Source organism: Schistocerca nitens, chromosome 4 (genome assembly GCF_023898315.1).
Source record: "Schistocerca nitens isolate TAMUIC-IGC-003100 chromosome 4, iqSchNite1.1, whole genome shotgun sequence".
Lineage (NCBI taxonomy): Eukaryota > Metazoa > Arthropoda > Insecta > Orthoptera > Acrididae > Schistocerca > Schistocerca nitens.
The window spans coordinates 182,349,094-182,370,741 of NC_064617.1; positions in this window are offsets into that span (position 1 = coordinate 182,349,094).

The following is a 21,648-nucleotide window of genomic DNA, read 5'->3' on the forward strand; positions in this document are numbered from 1 at the left end:
TTAAAGAAGACATGCAGAAACCACCGACAGCTGCTAAAATGAATCACACTAAGTAAAATTCGCCTCCTTTGTTAAAGTCTACCAGTTTCGGAGGATTAATCTTCCACATGCTGGCATTTGATCATGAATGATTATAACAACGTGGTATATGGTGATTTATCGCTTCCATCTGCCCTAAGTGGCCAAAAGTCATCGGATGGCAACGGACAGGCGTCTGTTGTCAACTACTGAAGCCTTTCCAGCATATTTGGCTCCGCACAGTCGTTGTAGGTACTGGCTCATAATGCCCCACATTCAAATCGACAGCGATTTTTCTCTCTTTATTATTTTAATTTGGCCTCTAAGTGCCCAACTGTCCTGCCTAACAAATAAGTGAAGCACCCACAAGACATGGTCAGATGTCAAGTTAACTTCCTACACAAATACACTATCGGCGGCCGACCGCGGTGGCCGTGCGGTTCTAGCGCTGCAGTCCGGAACCGCGGGGCTGCTACGGTCGCAGGTTCGAATCCTGCCTCGGGCATGGATGTGTGTGATGTCCTTAGGTTAGTTAGGTTTAAGTAGTTCTAAGTTCTAGGGGACTGATGACCTAAGATGTTAAGTCCCATGGTGCTCAGAGCCACTATCGGCGGGGATGTAAATAATCAGAGTTGCAATTCTCTGTGAATTCCAAGGTTACCAGAGCGCATTCGCGCTGCAACGGAGTGTCCATTGACATAATAAGCATCTTACTGGCAGATTAAAACTCCATGCCAGATGGGAACTTAAACCCGGCATCTGTGCCTTTCGCTGGCAGGATCTCAACCAACTGAGGTATTCGAGTTCGAGACACGACCCGTCATCTGTGCGCTACTGCCAGGACCTCCTCTCCTAATTCTGAACTTCACAATAGCTCTTCTGCGGAACTTGGAGCACTAGCAGTCCAGGATATTGCAGAGACGACTCTTAGCCACACCCTGGGCGATAGTTTCCAAATGAAGCGTAGCGTGAGCTGATATGACACTTCCTGGTGGATTAAAACTGCTTGCCGGACAGAGACTCGAACCTGGGACCTTTACATTAGTGTTTTTCGTGTCTAGTGTTGAAGCCAGCCCTGGTATGGTGTATAAAGAGTGTGAAGAGCGTCAGAAGCTGGGTGATCAGTGTGAAGGTCACGGAGATATTGTGTACTCGTGTGAGACAGCGTTATCAGCAACTGAAAGGGGCATCTCTGTGGGTCTCCATTTGCCTGGCTGGTCGAGTCGAACAATGTCCAGATTTGTGGGGTATGCGGATACGACAGCGGCCCGATGCTGGACTGCATGTGAATGTGAGGGCAGGCATAATAGTTGTCAATATTCCAGTCGACCACAGCCGATCTCAAGGGAAGATCGCCACATTGTGCGCCTATCACATAGTAACCCCTCTACATCTGGAGCTACGAGAATACGTAATGGACTACTTGCAGTATTCTGTGTCATCCCGTACCTCGGGGTAGAGGCTAACAGCAACAGGACTAGAGAACAGCCGTGGCATGCGTAGGCTGCCATTAGCACAACAAGACAAACATATTGTTTTAGAGTGATGTCGTTGCCGGGAAGCTACTACTGATGAATGCCATCGCATTGTGTTCACCTATGGACTGCGGTTCTGCACTAGTGTGGATGGCCATCGTCAGCGATTATTCCGACGACCTGGGGAGAGGCTCCATTTTGCCCATAATTTGGAGAGGCACAGCAGTGTTAATCCTGGTATCATGCAGTGGGGAGCCATTGGGTATGACTTAAGGTAATGGTTGGTAGAATTTGAGGGACCTCTGACTGCACAGTGGTACAGAACGATCATCCTCCGTCCCCATATTTAGTTCTCATGCGGCAGAATAGTGGTGCCAAAATTTAACAGAGCTATTCTCGTCCAAACGTACCATGTGTCTTTGTGAAATGACTATGTGATGTTGAGGTGCTTCCGTGACAAGCAAGATCTCCACCGAGCAAGATGGCGTAGTGGTTAGCACACTGGACTCGCATTTGGGATGACGACGGTTCGCGTCCGGCCATTGTGACTTAGATTTTCCCTGATTTCCCTAAACCGCTTCAGGTAAATGCCGGGATGGTTCCTGTGAAATGGCATGAACGACTTCCTTCCCCATGCTTCCCTAATCCGATGGGACGCTCACCTGGCAGTTTGGTCCCCTCCCCCGAATCAACCAACCAACCAACCACCCAACCAAGAGCTCCATGTCTGTCCCAGATAGAATATGTGGGAACTGCTTGCATGGCAACTCCGTCCGAGGGACAGTATGCAAGATATCAAGGACTAGTTACAACAGTTGTGGGTCAGGTTGCCTCAGGAGAGGATTCAACGTTTCTATGACACTCTTTCCAGTCGAATCGCTGCATGCATACTGTCCAGAGGGCGTGCAATGTCACAATGGTAAGTGGGGTTATAGGCGTGCAACGTCATAATGGTTAAGTGGGCTTATACTGCCATGTTGTTTGTAAATTTGACTCGTTACTGAAGCCACGAAATACCATCACATATCTTCGCAACACACGAAGTTTTATTTCGTTCCTCCCTCTCCTTCAAATTGATTAATTACTTTGTCAGGCAGTTTATGGGGCAATCGGTAGCGATCTGACCCACAGTATATCGTCAATCGCGCCATATGGCTCTGCGAAGGTGACGTGACGTCCGTTCATCAACTAAGGCGGTGAGAGGGGTGGTGGAGGGTCGGAGGAGTCATGGCGTTCGTTACGCCCCTCTCGCTCCGGCTGAAATTATTTTGGTAGAAGCGGTTCCATTTTTACGTACACTGCCGGTAAATAATGTAGCACACTCAGGGACAATGTCATTTCATTAACAAGTGATGTGACACGTTATTCATCACTGTACGAGTATACGTTATAATATTCATATCAAATGAAACTAACATATAGCAAAAAATTTCGAAACAGGCATGGTGTACCCCCCTGTGATGGAAACTGAGTCGCCTATTTTCACGTGCAAATGGTCATGAAGGTGCCAAAAGGCATCCTGCGATAGATTCTCAAATGGTTCAAATGGCTCCGAGCACTATGGGACTTAACATCTTAGGTCGTCACTCCGCTAGACATAGAACTACTTAAACCTAACTAACCTAAGGACATCACACACAGCCATGCCCGAGGCAGCATTCGAACCTGCGACCGTAGCGGTCGCAGGTTCGAACCCTGCCTCGGGTATGGATGTGTGTGATGTCCTTAGGTTAGTTAGGTTTAAGTAGTTCTAAGTTCTAGGGAACTGATGACCTCAGAAGTTAAGTCCCATAGTGCTCAGAGCCATTTGAACCATTTTTGTTAATGTCTAATATCAATTTAAGTGTTGGAAAGGTATTAGTGTAGAGTGTAGATTTGTACGGAAGTGAAACGTGGACGATACGCAGTTCACACAAGAAGAATAGGAGCTTTTGAAATGTGATGCTACAGAAGAATGCTGAAGGTTAGATAGATACATTACGTAACTAATGAAGAAGCACTCAAGTGAATTTGGGAGACAAGAAAAGAGCAAAAGAAGGGATCGGTTGATGTGACACAGTCTGTGGCCCAAGGATATGTAAGTTTGATGCTGGAGGGAAATGTGACGGGTAAAAGTTGTTGAGGGAGACCCAGGGATGAATACAGAAAGCATGTTCAGAAGGATGTAGGTTACAGCAGTTATTCGGAGATTCAGAGACATGCACACAATAGAGTAGCTTAGAGAGCTGCAGCAAACCAGTCAAAACCACAACGACATTGTGTAAATTCTGACGTTGTCAAAGTTTTGATAGCTTGTTGCTACTACAGTTCGTAAGTTCTTAAAGTGCATTACATATGCACTTTTGAAATTTGGTACGAATGTGTTGCAAATGCTGAACCGGATCGTCGTCGGCTATAATGGACTGTAACATCGCTTATATGGCCCAACTGTGTGATTGAATTGAAGAGTTTCCAGCAAAGACTGATGACCTCAGAAGTGAAGTTCCATAGTGCTCAGAGCTCAGAGTTTCCAGCAAACAGAGCATAGCGTGTTACTCTGAACCGAGAGAAGTCTTCGGACAAAAGTAACTTACGTTGTGACCCATGGGAGTGTTCCAGCACTATTAACTTTCACAATATACATAAATGGCCTGATGAAGAATGTCAGAATTGCCATGAAACTTTTTGCGGATGACGCTGTTGTATGCACAGAAGTCGGCGCTCGACTCACAGAAGCAGAGCGTGTGGGCTAATGTTTCTCGATTCATGAAAGTACACGCCGCAAATGTCAGAAGCCAAAAAAGGCAATGCAGTCCGCTTACTCGTACTGCGCTGTCCGGTGACTCTCGTGGTCGTGCGGTAGCGTTCTCGCTTCCCACGCCCGGGTTCCCGGGTTCGATTCCCGGCGGGGTTAGGGATTTTCTCTGCCTCGTGATGGCTGGGTGTTGTGTGCTGTCCTTAGGTTAGTTAGGTTTAAGTAGTTCTAAGTTCTAGGGGACTTATGACCACAGCAGTTGAGTCCCATAGTGCTCAGAGCCATTTTTTTGTCCGGTGACTTCCTTCATTCGCCTATAGCAGCATCTAAGAGAACTAAACCTTCATCAAAAGAATGCGCCACGTGATCGCTCCAGAACTGCATCAGAATGGCTTGGGGAACACTCTATGGACATGATATGAAACTTCCTGGCAGATTAGAACTGTGTGCCCGACCGAGACTCGAACTCGGGACCTTTGCCTTTCGCGGGCAAGTGCTCTACCAGCTGAGCTACCGAAGCACGACTCACGCCCGGTACTCACAGCTTTACTTCTGCCAGTACCTCGTCTCCTACCTTCCAAACTTTACAGAAGCTTTTGTGGCAGCTCAGTGTTAATGGACGCATTTGGTTCGTTACCGTCGTGTTTTGCGCACATTTAGCTCAACTGTAATCGATCGCCGTGAGCTCTGGGAGGCTGTTGAGGAGTCATGAATCAAGATGGGTCCGCAGCACTCATTAGGTGTTTCCAGTTCAATGTCTCACGAATGTCATGATTCAAAACCGTACATCACTTGTGCATTTTTCTACACACTTATTGTTTAACCGACCGGTTTTCGACTGTTAGGCCGCCATCAGGAACTAAGACAAAATAGTCTGCCTGTCAATTTTGTGATTTCAACTATTTTAACAAAACTGCATCCAAAGAGCCTTTGAGCTGGTTATCAAAGATGACAACAATTAACATTCGTTATAAACTACCTGATCAAAATGTCTGGACGCCCATATATGATACGGAGTTGACCACTACAGTTCAAGAGAGGCGGTCAGTATCAAAGGAGGCAGGGAGTTTTTTATTGTTAGTAGAGATGCAGGAACAGCAGAATAGGTCGGTCAGCAGAGTTCAGTGAATCTAACGTGGAATAGTGACTGGGTGTCACGTGAGTAACAAATCCATCAGGGACATTTTATCCACTCTACAGCTGCCTAAATCGACTGTTGGTGATGTGTATGTGAAGTGGAAACATGAAGGAACAAACACAGTTAAACGAAGACCTCATGTACTGACGGACACCGACCATCCTGCATTGCGGCGGGCGGCTGTAAAAAATAGCGTAAAATCAGCGAAAGATATCACTCGCGAGTTCCAGAAGTGCCACCAGCAGTCCAACTGCCACAGTGACTCTACGTAGCGAGTTAAGAAGAATGGGGTGCAATGGTCGAGCAGATACACGTAAGCCACATATTTCGGTAGTTGATGTTAAGCGACAATAGGGGAGGTGTAAAGAGTGACGCCACTGGACAGTGGGTGACTAAACGAATGATTTGCGTTGATGAATAACGCAGTACCCTGTGGCAATCCACCGGAAGGGTTTGGGTTTGGCGGGTTCCTGGGTAAAGTTACCTGCCATTATATATAATGTCAGCAGTGAAGTACGAAGGAGATGGTATTATGGTAGGGGGGGTGGGGAGTGTTTTTCGTGGTTAGGACGTGTACCCTATACTGCGCTTAAGAAAAGCTAAATGCGGAAGGATATGAAGATATTCTTTGTGTCGGCATAGCAATGCACCCTGTCATAAAGCAGCACGTGTGAGGCAATGGTTTGTGGACAGTAAAAAAAACTCCACCCGAAGAGGCCATGAAAGTCCAACGTGACCGACCGGCCGTCGTGTCATCCTCAGATCGAAGGCGTCAGTGGATACGTATATGGAGGGGCATGTGGTCAGCACAACGTTCTCCGGGACGCGTGTCAGTTTACGAGACCGGAGTCGCTAATTCTCAGTCAAGTAGCTCCTCATCTTGGCTCACAAGGGCCGAGTGCACCCCGCTTGCCAACAGCGTTCGGCAGACATGATGGTCACCCATTCAAGAGCTAGCCTAGCCCGATAGCGCTTAACTTCGGTGATCTGACGGTAATATTCCTCAAACTGACTGACCTTGATACAGTCCAGATCTGAACCCAATGGATAAGTTTGAACGTCGACATCTCTCCAGACCCAGCGTCCGACGTTACTAACTTCTCTGGTTTCTCCTCTTGAGAAAGAATGGGCCGCCATTCCTCCAAAGACATACAAGCACTTTCTTGAAAGTGCACGCAGAGGAACTCAAGCCATCAGGAGGGCGAAGGGTGGAAACATCCCATATTAATATCCACTAATAAGTGACCAGATATTTTTAATCAGATGGAGTGCCGCACATTCAGTTAATGATCTGCGTGACAGATTACAACAAATGTTCAGGACAGAAAAACAAATGTGCAAAATAAAATACACTGAGGTGATATTTAGTCATGGGATACCTCCTAATATCGCGCCCCACCTCCTTTTGCCTGCCGAAGAGCAGCAACTCGATGTAGCACGGACTCAACAAGTCGTTGGAAGTACCCTGCTGAAATATTAAGCCATACTGTGTCTATAGCCATACATGATTGCGAAAGTGCTGCCGGTGCAGGACGTTGTGCGAACTGACCTCTTGGTTATGTCCCATAAATGTTCCATGGGATTCATGTCGGGCGATCTGGCTGGCCAAATCATACGCTCGAATTGTCCAGAATGTTCTTCAAACGAATCGCGAGCAACTGTGCCCCGGTGACATGGCACATTGCCATCAGTAAAAATTCCACCGTAGTTTGGGAAGTTGAAGTCCGTGAATAGCTGCAGATGGTCTCTAAATAGCCAAACGTTACCTTTTGCAGTCTGTGATCGGCTCAGTTGGACCAGAGCACCCAGTGCATTCCATGTAAACGGAGCCCACATCATTGTCGAGACACTACCTGCTTGTGCAGTGCCTTGTTGACAATTTGGGTCTATGGCTTCGTGCGGTCTGGACAATTCCCGAACTCTAGCATCAGCTCTTACCAACTGAAATCGGGACTCATCTGGCTAGAACACGGTTTCCAGTTGCGTACGGTCCAACCGATATGGTAACGAGCCCAGGAGTGGCGCTGCAGGCGTTGTCCCGCTGTTAGCAAAGGCACTCACGTCGGTCGCCTGCTACCATAGCCCATTAACATCTAATTCCGTCGCACTGTCCTAACGGATACATTCTTCGTACGTCCCCACGATGATTTATTAGACTCAGTGCTGCTTGTCTGTTAGCACTGACAAATACAAACGCCGTTGATCTAGTTCAGGGCTTAACAACTGGCCGGTTTTGAGCACGAGTACTCGCGTCTGCTCAGGCACCTGCTCGCGAGCAGCTGCAAGGTCGCGGAGTGGGGAGGGAGGGGAGGGAGGGGAAATGCGCGTGCACGTTTGAATAGGGCCGCAGCGTGCCTATTGAATTCGCGCCGACTGTGTAACGTTTAAAGTACTACGATCAGCTCGTAACAGTCACTTCGCTGGTTAAGAATCATGTGAAGTCGCCTTTGTGTAACCCCAACCATGCTTTCGCAGTTCAACCCCTATTGGGAGGAATTGTATCTGTTTACTGAAAAAGATGGTGTTGCAAAATGATTAGTATGTCACAAAACGCTGAATTCTTTTACGAAATTTAATTTGCAGCGACATTATATGTCGTACCACGCGAAAGGCTACGGACGTGGAAAATGTGATTGACCAGATCGTGCACAGGAAGTTATTAAACTTAAAAGGAAGCTATCCGAAGAAGATCTGGACGACGAAGAAAAATCAACTGAGGCAGCTCTCAGAGTGAGTTACAAAATTGCTTTATTTTTAGCAAAATCCCTGCGCCCCTTCACTGATGGCGAATTAATAAAAGATGATTTTGTAGCTGCAGCGGAACATTTGTGTCTATCTCAAGCTGAACAGTTTCGGATTGTGCCCTTATCTGACATGACCATTATGCGTCGCATATAGGACATGGCAGACGACGTCCAGAGCCAGTTTGCAAATATCTGTAAAGATTTTATGGCGTATTCTCTAGCTCTAGAGGAAAGTGTTGATATCACTGGAACAGCGCAGCTTGCCATATTTATTAGAGGTGTTAATAGAGATCTTCAGGTGAGGGAGGAGCTCCTCGATGTAGTAGCCATGAAGAACACTACAACCGGAGGTGATATTTTAAGTAGTGTTGAAGAAAGTGTTGAAAATATAGGATTGTCGTGGAATTCTTTAGTTTCAGTGTCTACAGATGGTAGAGACATACACTAAGCTAATAAAATTATGAGGCACGTGTACATTCTCCTTTATTTGTTTCATTTGTCGCAGTAATAATTCGTGATTGATATCCCTGCAGGTGGCCGCGGATTTACATCGACTGGCGGCAGCTGTTGTGTACCCCACGTGACTCTCCCCACTCTCCGCTCTGGTCCGATAGTGGGGGTAGCGTGCTCGCGCTGCTCCGTGCTCGCGCCTTGCTGCTCACAGCTTGCTCCGCGAGCACGTATGTTGTGAAGCCCTGATCTAGTTCGTTAAAAGATAATATCAGCCACTGCGTTGTCCGTGGTGAGAGGTAATGCCTGAAATTTGGTATTCTCGGCACACTCTTGACACTGTGCATCTCAGAATACTGAATTTCCGAACGATTTCCGAAATGGAATGACCCATGCGTCGAGCTCCAGTTACTATTCCGCGTTCAAAGTCAATTAACTCCCGTCTTGCGGCCATAATCACGTCGGAAACATTTTCGCATGAATCACCTGAGTACAAATTACATCTCCACCAGTGCACTGCCTTTTATATCTTGTGTACGCGATAATACCTCCGTCTGTGTATGTAGGGTTTAACTGTCCCGTCGACATCGAGGTCATTAGAGACGGAGCACAACCTCGGACTGTGTCAAGGATGGAGAAGAAAATCGGCCGTGGCCTGTCAAAGGAACCATCCCGGCATTTGCCTGGAGTGATTTAGGGAAATCACGGAAAACCTAAATCTGAATGGCCGGACGTGGGTCTGAACCGTTGTTCTCCCGAATGCAAGTCCAGAGTGCTAACCACTGCGCCACCTCGCTCAGTATTGAGCCTTTGTGTTCTACTTTGGAGAGAGGGGTGCTTGTTCGCTATCCACCTCATACCTGAAAGTGCCACTGTCTAGCAGGAATAATGATAAGAGATTTTCTTGAAAACCATACACGAACTGTATTTAACTATTTCGAGACGGCTGAAAGCTGTTGTGAATGCGAACTGTTTTCCTGCACCATATTAGGCATGGTAAAGTGTTGTCTTTTTGGCGTTTCCGTATTTGTGTCCAAACCCTGAAGATGCAGACATCAGCAGTAGAAATAGGAAATTTTCTGCAGTGTTCCAACGAATGTGTTGCAACGAATGCGATCCATATGCCAATGAGACTCCGTAAGCATGTCCACAAAGCTTCGGTTGTACTCTTCTATCATCCTACCAACGGCCATATACACACATGAGACCTGTAAATTGTCAGTAAAATCAGTACACAAGCATAACGTAGTTCACCAACGATGCTTAAGGCGAATTGTGAAGATCAACAATCACGACTGCTTTTCAAACGATGAGATTCTGAGAAGAAGCAAAGGCATTGCTGAAAGAAGACTGAAAGCTTGCGGCGCGTTTTCTACGCATGGAAGATGGAAGACCTTCCAAATCAACACTGCTGTGCAAAGCAACGGATGGCTACAGAAATGTAGGGAGATATCGTAAAACCTGGAAACTAACTTTTGCAAAGAGTCCTCAGTGGATGCACGTAAACTGGTAGGCAGATGGAAACGTGGCAGCTGATCAAATTCGATGGAGGAAATTTGTTACCCGGTATGCTGCTTACCATTGGAGAAACTAAGTCTGAGTAATTAAGATCCGTAATTAAACCTTGTCATCGAGCAGGAGAACTGAACATCACAGAAAATGTATGAGTTGAAGCCCCCAGATTACCTCTCGCGTTTCCAATTCTGCCACTGGTATCTGAGTGAAGTGTAATGAAGAGTTTTGGATCCTCAGTTTTTCATTTTTTCAGATGAGGCATGGCCTGGTTCAATCTGGCAGGGTATGCGAGCTCACAGATCATTCTCCATTAGGCATCAGAAAATCCCCTACAGTAGGAGAGACTGTTGTACCTTGAAACACTTTCCTGTTTTTGGCCTCTACCCAGCCCTTTATCAAAAGTTTTCGCAATAACATTCATTTTATTTGAAACTTCCTGGCAGATCGTTCTAGATTCATTTTATTTGTTGTACAGTATTTTTCTGAAATTACAAAAATTATTCTTGAGAAGTGAGGTTACTCCAAATGTGATGAATTCTTTTCAAAGTGCAGCATGTAGGAATATGTGGGAACAAATATTCTGTTGATATTTAAAAGTATTTGCAATCGAGAAGATATTGTACGAGCGCTATTCGGAAAGTAAGGTCTGATCTGTCGCGAAATGGAAACCACAGTGAAAATCAAAACTGTTTTATTTGCAACAGTCTGCTGCATTTTCCAGCTATTTTCTGTACAGTCGCCGCTCCGACTTACACATTTGTCGTTGCGTTGTACTGACTTTCCAATACCCTCGTCATAGTAGGCAGCCACCTGTGAGTTCCGCCACTTCTACCGGCCGCTATGACCGAGCGGTCTAGGAGCTTCAGTCCGGAACCGCGCTGCTGCTACGGTCGCAGGTTCGAATCCTGCCTCAGCATGGATCTGTGTGATGTCCTTAGGTTACTTAGGTTTAAGTAGTTCTAAGTTCTAGGGGACTGATGACCTCAGATGTTAAGTCCCATAGTGCTTAGAGCCATCTGAACTGCCACTTGCCGGCCGCTGTGGCCGAGCGGTTCTAGGTACTTCAGTCTGGAACCGCGCGACCGCTACAGTCGCAGGTTCGAATCCTGCCTCGGGTATGGATGGCTGTGATGTCCTTAGGTTAGTTAGGTTTAGGTAGTTCTAAGTTCTAGGGGACTGATGACCGCAAATGTTAAGTCCCATAGTGGTCAGAACCATTTGAACCATTTTTTGAACCGCCACTTCTCTCCGCTGGTCTGCAGGTCGTTGCCTGCGTAAAAATGTTGTCTACATAGCCAGCGGTTCATGTGGGCAGAGACGAACATCAGAGTGAGCCAAGTCACGGCTGTATGGTGATTGATCAAACACCTTCCATCGAATCACTGCTGGGGCGTCCTCATTGCCCGTGCAGTGTGCGGCCGAGAACTCTCATGAAGAAGGAAATGCATGACGGTATTTTATGTGGGCTGAATGACATCAGGCGAAACCTCGCAGCGGGGACCTATACTTTGTAGGAGGAACTATTGTTCTAAGTTCCTTAGCGTGCTCACTGTGTGCTTACAACAGAAAATAGCGATATGCCGGCAGGCGTACTAGAGATACTGCCGAATACATCTTTACAAAGCTTCAGCGGCTTTTATCTGTCGTTTGCGTTTCTCAACCTATTGGAATTTATTTCCCGAATAACCATGATATTAATCTACGTGTTACCTTATTAGTATACATCATATCAATAATTAGTAAGTGAAATCAAATGAGGAAGAACTATTATCAAAAACCAGTTACAAGTTAGAAACATTTTGAAATAGAAGCTATTGGCAGCTATTCCATTTACGAGACAGGCTCTGAGCACTATGCGACTTAACTTCTGAGGTCATCAGTCGCCTAGAACTTAGAACTACTTAAACCTAACTAACCTAAGGACAGCACGCAAAACCCATATGACTTAACTATCCACACTTTGGGTAACTGGTTATAAAAAAGATACAGAAGTTTACTCGTCACTTAACCCTGTAACTGAAGAATTAACAATATCCTCAAAATAGCACTTAAATACGTGGAAGTCGTAATATTTACAAATGCTGCACAAAACACAACCTCATGTCGCACAATAAAATCAGTGGAAAACTACTTGTGGCTGTCTCTAGGGTGGGTTCTTTCACTTGATTTTAAAATAGGTCAATAAATTTGAACAGCGACCAGGAAACAACACGTGTTCCTAGGTACACTGTCCTACAGGTATAACAATCTGCCCTACTTTGAAGAGCCGTTCACAATCTATATTTTGGTAGTTGGTCGCGGTATGTTTGGTGTCCTCGAAGTAGCAGCTGTTAATGCCACATGCAATGACCAAAAATTGCTTAATCCATAAGTGGATCAGCTAATAGAAAATGAGCTAATGAATGCATATTTATTTATTTACTTATTTATTTCATTACCAGTACAGAGTAACCCACCGCCTTGAAATATAAGTTGGATCGGATGCTTCTGAATATAATAGCAAAGACTTCTCATTGTTACAGTCTTATTGATATGCAGTTGTTGATGCTGTTTTTAAATAATATAAAGAACATAATATATAAAGATTTCTCTGAGGTTACAGCGAATTGAATGCTTAAAAATTGTTAAAATGGTTCCATATGATTTGTTACTACCTAGTTGATGACAATATAATTTATATAATGCGAATGTCGAAGAAAAAGAAACAAAAAAGAAAAAGAAAATGTAACACAATGAGCCTGGTGAAAATAATTTGTAGTACGTGGAACGAAGTGATATGCTCTATTTGGATGTGTAATACAGTCTAAGTACCATGTTGGTTAGTAATGGCCTCTTTCTACCATTTCAGATGAAGTGGTTCAAATGGTTCTGAACACTATGGGACTTAACATCTGAGGTCATCAGTCCCCTAGAACTTAGAACTACTTAAATCTAACTAACCTAAGGACATCACACACATCCACGCTTGAGGCAGGATTCGAACCTGCGACCGTAGAGGTCGCGCGGTTCCAGACTGTAGCGCCTAGAATTGCTCGGCCACCCCGCGTTCCTCAGACAGAGATGCTGAGGGCGTCTGATAATTTGACAAATCTAGCACATCGTTCATAGACGTCAACAATGCCCGTTTGCAGCATCTTGTGTGCCTTAATCAAATGTTGCTAGATGGTTCCAGAGGCCTTTCCAAGGTTCAAACACCTATGACGTCTGTACACAGACTGAAGTGACGAATGAAAATTTATACCAATGCCGGGACTCGAACTCGAGTGTCCTGCTCACGAAGGAAATGCTCTAATCACTACGCCACCGTGACACAGTGGCTTTGGACTACTGCACGGACTGGCCTAGTACGCCGCTCTATGCAACCCAAATACTCATTCCGGCCTCAGCCCACTTGGTACTTCTCAGCGATATTCGTTAACAAGAGTCAGGCCGTGTCATCGCTATTGCAAATATTTTCCGGGTCAGTTGTATTTTCCCCATTGGGTAATAGCGATCGCTGTGCGCCTTCTCTGTGACGAGTACTGAGGTGAGCGTATGATGCCGAGTCCTCTCCCTGGCCGCGACAGCAGCGTGGAGGCGGAAAGGTAGAGGAGCGAGAAGGGACAGGGAAGATGCGGTGGTGTCCGCTGCGGGGGCGGCGCGGCGCGGCGCGGCGCGAAGGCGCGGTGTAAGTGGAAGGTAAATAACCAGCGGCACGAGGATGATGAGGATCAAAGGGACGCGAGAGAGGCAGGCCGGCAAAGGGCCGCGAAAGAAAGGGAAGAAAGCAGCCTAGAATTCAATTCACGTTTGAAGGAAAGAAATTAAATTATATTTCCCCGAAGGGTGTCGGTGTTATTAAGGCGGACTGTTCTTGTCGTATCGTGTCCATCCCGCGCCACCCCCCTCCACCCTGTTCCCCACCCCACACCCTTTCACACGCGCCATCCTCTCCTCCGCCTCATGCCCCACCCGCGTCGCGGCCGGAGCACCCCCTCTCCCTCCCCTTCCACGGACATTCCCACGGGCTGTGCCAGGGAAGACAGCAACAACAGTGGCCACCCCGAAAGCACGCCAGCCGAAAGCCACCGATAACATCCATCCGATAGTGCGCAAGCCAGAAGAGCGCTGCCAGATAAGCCCTGATCAAGATGTGGAGAATAAATGAGGGAATCTGTAGTCACGCAGGGCAGATACTGTGAAGCTGTCAAAACTATTAAAAGCACTTACAGCTCCGACTTGGGAATGCTGTGCGCCCACTGTGAGTTTGACAACCTCCGTGGTTAGCTTCTCTGGTTACTGATTCGGAGGTCCAACATTCCATCGCCGGCCACAGCCTTGGTCGTGACGGCAAACGAAGTATTTAGGAAAATAACAGTGACATTGACGCACTGTAAAGTATACCTCGAACATTTTCGAAGTATAACAGTATACTTAGAATGAACGACAACTGGACGAGGGAAGGTTTGTTAAATGATAAGTGCAGACGGCTATCGTCTAACCCGTGTGACCGCTACCTACCGCTGATCTCTTTCTATTATCATGAGGATCTTTATTTACAACAGTTATGATTTGCAGCGGTAAAATACAGGGAGCGAAAGACTATTTACAATTTGTACAGAAACCAGATGACAGTTATAAGAGTCGAGGGACATGAAAGGGAAGCAGTGGTCGGGAAGGGAGTGTGATAGGGTTGTAGCCTCTCTCAGATGTTATTAAATCTGTATACTGAGCAAGCAGTAGAGGAAACAAAAGAAAAATTCGGAGTAGGTATTAAAGTCCATGGAGAAGAAATAAAAACTTTGAGGTTCGCCGATAACATTGTAATTCTGTCAGAGACAGCAAAGGACTAGCAAGAGCAGTTGAACGGGATGAACAGTGTCTTGAAAGGAGGATATAAGATGAACATCAACAAAAGCAAAACGAGGGTAATGGAATGTAGTCGAATTAAGTCGGGTGATTCTGAGGGAATTGGAATAGGAAATGAGACACTTGAAGTAGTAAAGGAGTTTTGCTATTTGGGGAGGAAAATAACTGATGATGGTAGAAGTAGAGAGGATATAAAATGTAGACTGGCAATGGCAAGGAAAGCGTTTTTGAAAAAGACAAATTTGTTAACATCTAGTATTGATTTAACTGTCACGGAGTCGTTTCTGAGAGTATTTGTGTGGAGTGTAGCCATGTATGGAAGTGAAACATGGACGATAAATAGCTTAGACAAGAAGAGAATAGAAGCTTTCGAAATGTGGTGCTACAGAAGAATGCTGAAGATTAGATGGGTAGATCACATAACTAATGAGGAGGTATCGAATAGAATTGGGGAGAAGAGGAGTTTGTGGCACAACTTGACTAGAAGAAGGGATCGGTTGGCAGGACATGTTCTGACGCATCAAGGGATTACCAATTGAGTATTGGAGGGCAGCGTGGAGGGTAAAAATCGTAGAGGGAGACCAAGAGATGAATACACACTGCAGTTTCAGAAGGATGTAGGTTGCAGTAGGTACTGGGAGATGAAGAAGCTTGCACAGGATAGAGTAGCATGGAGAGATGCATCAAACCAGTCTCAGGACTGAAGACCACAACAAGAACAACTATACATATGTTGACGTCCTAGTCGTACCCCACATAGCGTGTCAATATGAACCAAATCGGTGAGGGGAAGTTCAAAGTGCTTCTACTTTGTTCTATGAGTGGCTGAAGGAAGAGTTATTCTTTGGAAACTTGTGTGTTCTGTAAAGTAGGGTAGATAGTGATCTGTGTCATCTCTGGGAAAGAGCACAGTGCTGGTGAACGCAATAGTGTTTCGGAACACACAGTTCATCATAAATTGTTGAACATGGAGCTTGTAAGTATGCTGTATAGGTTTTTCTTATTGGTAACGCCACCGCCACATAGCGCTCTGTATGAAAATCACTGGCTGTGCTGTGTGCAGCCTGTGGCTGGTTTGCATTGTTGTTGGCTATTGTAGTGTTGGGTAGTTGGCTGTTAGCAGCGCGTAGCGTTGCCCAGTTGGAGGTGAGCCGCCAGCAGTGGTGGATGTGGGGAGTGAGATGGCGGAGTTTTGAGAGAGGATGGTCTGGACAGAAGCAGTAAATCTGTAAGACTGAATGTCATGAACTGATATATATTATGACTTTTGAACACTATTAAGGTAAATACATTGTTTGTTCTTTATCAAAATCTTTCATTTACTAACTATGCCTATCAGTAGTTAGTACCTTCAGTAGTTAGAATCTTTTATTTAGCTGGCAGTATTGGCGCTCGCTGTATTGCAATAGTTTGAGTAACGAAGATTTTTGTGAGGTAAGTGATTCATGAAAGGTATTGGTTATTGTTAGTCAGGGCCATTCTTTTGTAGGGATTATTAAAAGTCAGATTGCGTTGCGCTAAAAATATTGTGTGTCAGTTTAAGCACAGTCATTTATAATTTTTCTAAGGGGACGTTTCAAGCTCCGCAGCACACCTCTTCATATATTCACTTGTTGGCTCGCCGGCCGAAGTGGCCGTGCGGTTAAAGGCGCTGCAGTCTGGAACCGCAAGACCGCTACGGTCGCAGGTTCGAGTCCTGCCTCGGGCATGGATGTTTGTGATGTCCTTAGGTTAGTTAGGTTTAACTAGTTCTAAGTTCTAGGGGACTGATGACCTCAGAAGTTGAGTCCCACAGTGCTCAGAGCCATTTTGAACTTGTCGGCTCAACAACATCGTCAATTACGATTGCAGTGGGCACGGGACTATCGGGATTCGACCGTCGATCACTGTAAACTGCCGGCTCTTCAGAAAATCACATTTTTGCTACACTGAGTCTTTGGTTACCCCCACAAACGCCATCATCGAGGTGAACGGCGGCGAGGAACGTGCAACGCGCCACGGTCGCAGGCTGGTGGGAGCAGCATTATGCTATGGGAGACATTCTCCTGTGCTTGCATCGGACCTGTGCTATTAATTGAAGACAGGCTGACAACTGCGAACGACCTGCATCTCTTCGTGCTTGATGTCTTCTCCGACGTGGATGTCATCTTTCAGTAGTATAATTGTGTGTGTCTCGAAGATACAAACTTGCTACAGTGGTTTGAGAGCATTGTTGTGTACTCACATTGATGTCTCGGGGATCAAATTAGCCTGATGTAGATCTTATGGAATCGAACTATGTCCCTTACGCAAATCAGCAGTCCGTTATTTACGTGAACTGCATGACCTGTACTCACAAGGGAACCTCCCCATCGCACCCCCCTCAAATTTAGTTATAAGTTGGCACAGTGGATAGGCCTTGAAAAAATGAACGCAGATCAATCGAGTAAACAGGAAGAAGTTGTGTGGAACTATGAAAAAAATTAGTAAAATATACAAACTGAGTAGTCCATGCGAAGATAGCCAACATCAAGGACACTGGCAGACAAGGAGCGCCGTGGTCCCGTGGTTAGACAGAGCAGCTACGGAACGAGAGGTCCTAGGTTCAAGTCTTCCCTCGAGTGAAAAGTTTAATTTTTTATTTTCAGTTTATGTGACAAACTCTTATGTTTTCATCACTATTTTGGAAGTGATTATCACATCCACAAGAAAACCTAATCGGGCAAGGTAGAAGAATCTTTTTACCCATTCGCTAAGTGTACAAGTTAGGTGGGTCGACAACATATTCGTGTCATGTGACGCACATGCCGTCACCAGTGTCGTATAGAATATATCAGACGTGTTTTCCTGTGGAGGAATCGGCTGACCTATGACCTTGCGATCAAATGCTTTCGGTTCCCATTGGAGAGGCACGTCCTTTCGTCTACTAATCGCACGGTTTTGCGGTGCGGTCGCAAAACACAGACACTAAACTTATTGCAGTGAACAGAGACGTCAATGAACGAACGGACAGATCATAACTTTGCGAAAATAAAATTTTCAGGCGAGGGAAGACTTGAACCTAAGACCTCTCGTTCCGCAGCTACTCACGCTAACCACGGGACCACGGTGCTCGTGAGCGCACTTGTACCTTGATGTTGCCTATCTTGAGCATGGACTACTCAGTTTGTATATTTTTCTTATTTTTTTCATAGTTCCACACAACTTCTACCTGTTTTCTCGATTGATCTGTGTTCAGTTTTTCAAGGCCTATCCACTGTGCCAACTTATAACCAAATCTGAGGGGGGTGCGATGGGGAGGTTCCCTTGTTAGATTTCTAATGCCACGAACCTCCACTAACCTACCAACAAACTGTCGCATTACTGATATGCAGAATCAGTGATGTACTTAGTTCCAAAGACGGACAACAAAGCTATCCGGCAGGTGGTGATAATGTTTTGGCTCATCTGTGTAGCCGCGTGGTCTAGGCGGCTTGCACGGTGCGCGCGGCTCCCTCCGTCGGAAGTTCGAGTCCTTCCCCGGGCATGGGTGTGTGTGTTGGCTTTAGCGTCAGTTAGCTTAAGTTAGACTAAATAGTGTGTAAGTTTAGTGACCGATGACCTCAGCAGTTTGGTCCCATAAGATCTTACCACAAATTTCCAAATTTCTCATCAGTGTAAATACACTCCTGGAAATGGAAAAAAGAACACATTGACACCGGTGTGTCAGACCCACCATACTTGCTCCGGACACTGCGAGAGGGCTGTACAAGCAATGATCACACGCACGGCACAGCGGGCACACCAGGACCCGCGGTGTTGGCCGTCGAATGGCGCTAGCTGCGCAGCATTTGTGCACCGCCGCCGTCAGTGTCAGCCAGTTTGCCGTGGCATACGGAGCTCCATCGCAGTCTTTAACACTGGTAGCATGCCGCGACAGCGTGGACGTGAACCGTATGTGCAGTTGACGGACTTTGAGCGAGGGCGTATAGTGGGCATGCGGGAGGCCGGGTGGACGTACCGCCGAATTGCTCAACACGTGGGGCGTGAGGTCTCCACAGTACATCGATGTTGTCGCCAGTGGTCGGCGGAAGGTGCACGTGCCCGTCGACCTGGGACCGGACCGCAGCGACGCACGGATGCACGCCGAGACCGTAGGATCCTACGCAGTGCCGTAGGGGACCGCACCGCCACATCCCAGCAAATTAGGGACACTGTTGCTCCTGGGGTATCGGCGAGGACCATTCGCAACCGTCTCCATGAAGCTGGGCTACGGTCCCGCACACCGTTAGGCCGTCTTCCGCTCACGCCCCAACATCGTGCAGCCCGCCTCCAGTGGTGTCGCGACAGGCGTGAATGGAGGGACGAATGGAGACGTGTCGTCTTCAGCGATGAGAGTCGCCTCTGCCTTGGTGCCAATGATGGTCGTATGCGTGTTTGGCGCCGTGCAGGTGAGCGCCACAATCAGGACTGCATACGACCGAGGCACACAGGGCCAACACCCGGCATCATGGTGTGGGGAGCGATGTCCTACACTGGCCGTACACCACTGGTGATCGTCGAGGGGACACTGAATAGTGCACGGTACATCCAAACCGTCATCGAACCCATCGTTCTACCATTCCTAGACCGGCAAGGGAACGTGCTGTTCCAACAGGACAATGCACGTCCGCATGTATCCCGTGCCACCCAACGTGCTCTAGAAGGTGTAAGTCAACTACCCTGGCCAGCAAGATCTCCGGATCTGTCCCCCATTGAGCATGTTTGGGACTGGATGAAGCGTCGTCTCACGCGGTCTGCACGTCCAGCACGAACGCTGGTCCAACTGAGGCGCCAGGTGGAAATGGCATGGCAAGCCGTTCCACAGGACTACATCCAGCATCTCTACGATCGTCTCCATGGGAGAATAGCAGCCTGCATTGCTGCGAAAGGTGGATATACACTGTACTAGTGCCGCTGACTCTGTTGCCTGTGTCTATGTGCCTGTGGTTCTGTCAGTGTGATCATGTGATGTATCTGACCCCAGGAATGTGTCAATAAAGTTTCCCCTTCCTGGGACAATGAATTCACGGTGTTCTTATTTCAATTTCCAGGTGTGTAGCAAGACACAACTCTCAACAGTTTTCGACAAAATCGAGTTTGATCATTTTACGCGTGCTTACATATTTCGCATGGTCCCTAGAAACCAAGCATTCCGCACCCAAGTGAGTAAGCGCCCTGTTTTCTGAGGGCAAGGTCTATGGATTGAACTTTGCTGCCGGTAATGTTTTTTAATTTCATTCCCACGCAATTCTAACAACAGATATGCGTGGTACGCCGCCTAATTGTGTGCTCACCGGGCGCCGCTTACGAATGTAGCTCAAGCTTGTTTTCCAATAGATACTGAAAGGAGTATACTGGGGCACACTCGTATGTGGCACCAGAATAAGATAAGAATATTAATAAATTTAAATGAAACTTGTATACTATAAACGATAAATGTCTCTGATAGGCTCGATAATGCGGATCGCTGACTTTGCGCAACCGCAGAGCCAAAGATACTGCTTTGTTGGGATAAGAGAGTGCTGGGCGCACAGTCGGAGGTAGCTGTCCGTGAGGGAAAGACGATGGAGTAGGCAGCTTCTGTTGTGTGCTGAGTGAAGAGTTAGATTAATGTAGGTATGTCAATATTGTCGAACATGGAAGCAGAAGTGTTAATGCAAATAAGGTAAATATTTAAATAACTACGATTTCTGTTTTTGTCAGCGCGTTAGTATAGATGACTGGGCTGATAATTTGTTATTGTTGAGTAACCCCAGAATGTACGTAAACTGTTTTGAGAAAAAGACTAGTTAGATATTTAATTTTTGTTATCCTTTTAAGATTTGCTAAAAGAGCTATCTGTTATTTGATGATTTGCATTTATGTTGGATTAATGAAGTCAGATAATACTTGCTGTTTAAATCTCATTGTTTGTGAATCAGTTGTGAGTAATGTAGCTTCAACTGTCAGATGTTTTTGAAAAGCCAAGCTTAACTTGCAATATAATTTTGCTAAAAGAAAAACGGAGTGTCAGTAATTTACCATAATCAGTACCGCCTCCCAGTCAAGATCATATAATTTTTAAAGAATTCGAATTTTCTTAAATTTTCTCGTTTATCGCCATTTCAAGTACACTACAGGCCATTAGAACTGCTACACCACGAAGATGACGTGCAACAGACGCGAAATTTAACCGACAGGAAGAAGATAGTGTGATATGCAAATGATTAGCTTTTCAGAGCATTCAGACAAGGCTGGCGCCGGTGGCGACACCAACTACGTGCTGACATGAGAAAAGTTTCCAACCGATTTCTCATACACAAACAGCAGTTGACCAGCGTTGCCTGGCGAAACGTTGTTGTGATGCCTCGTGTAAGGAGGAGAAATGCGTACCATCACGTTTCCGACTTTGATGAAGGTCGGAATGTAGCCTATCGCGATTGCGGTTTAACGTATCGCGACATTGCTGCTCGCGTTGGTCGAGATCCAATGACTGTTAGCAGAATATGGAATCGGTGGGTTGAGGAGGGTAATACGGAACGCCGTGCTGGATGCCAGCGGCCTCGTATCACTAGCAGTCGAGATGACAGGCATCTTATCCGCATGGCTGTAACGGATCGTGCAGCCACGTCTCGATCCCTGAGTCAACAGATGGGGACGTTTGCAAGACAACAACCATCTGCACGAACAGTTCGATGATGTTTGCAGCAGCATGGACTATCAGCTCGGAGACCACGACTGCGGTTA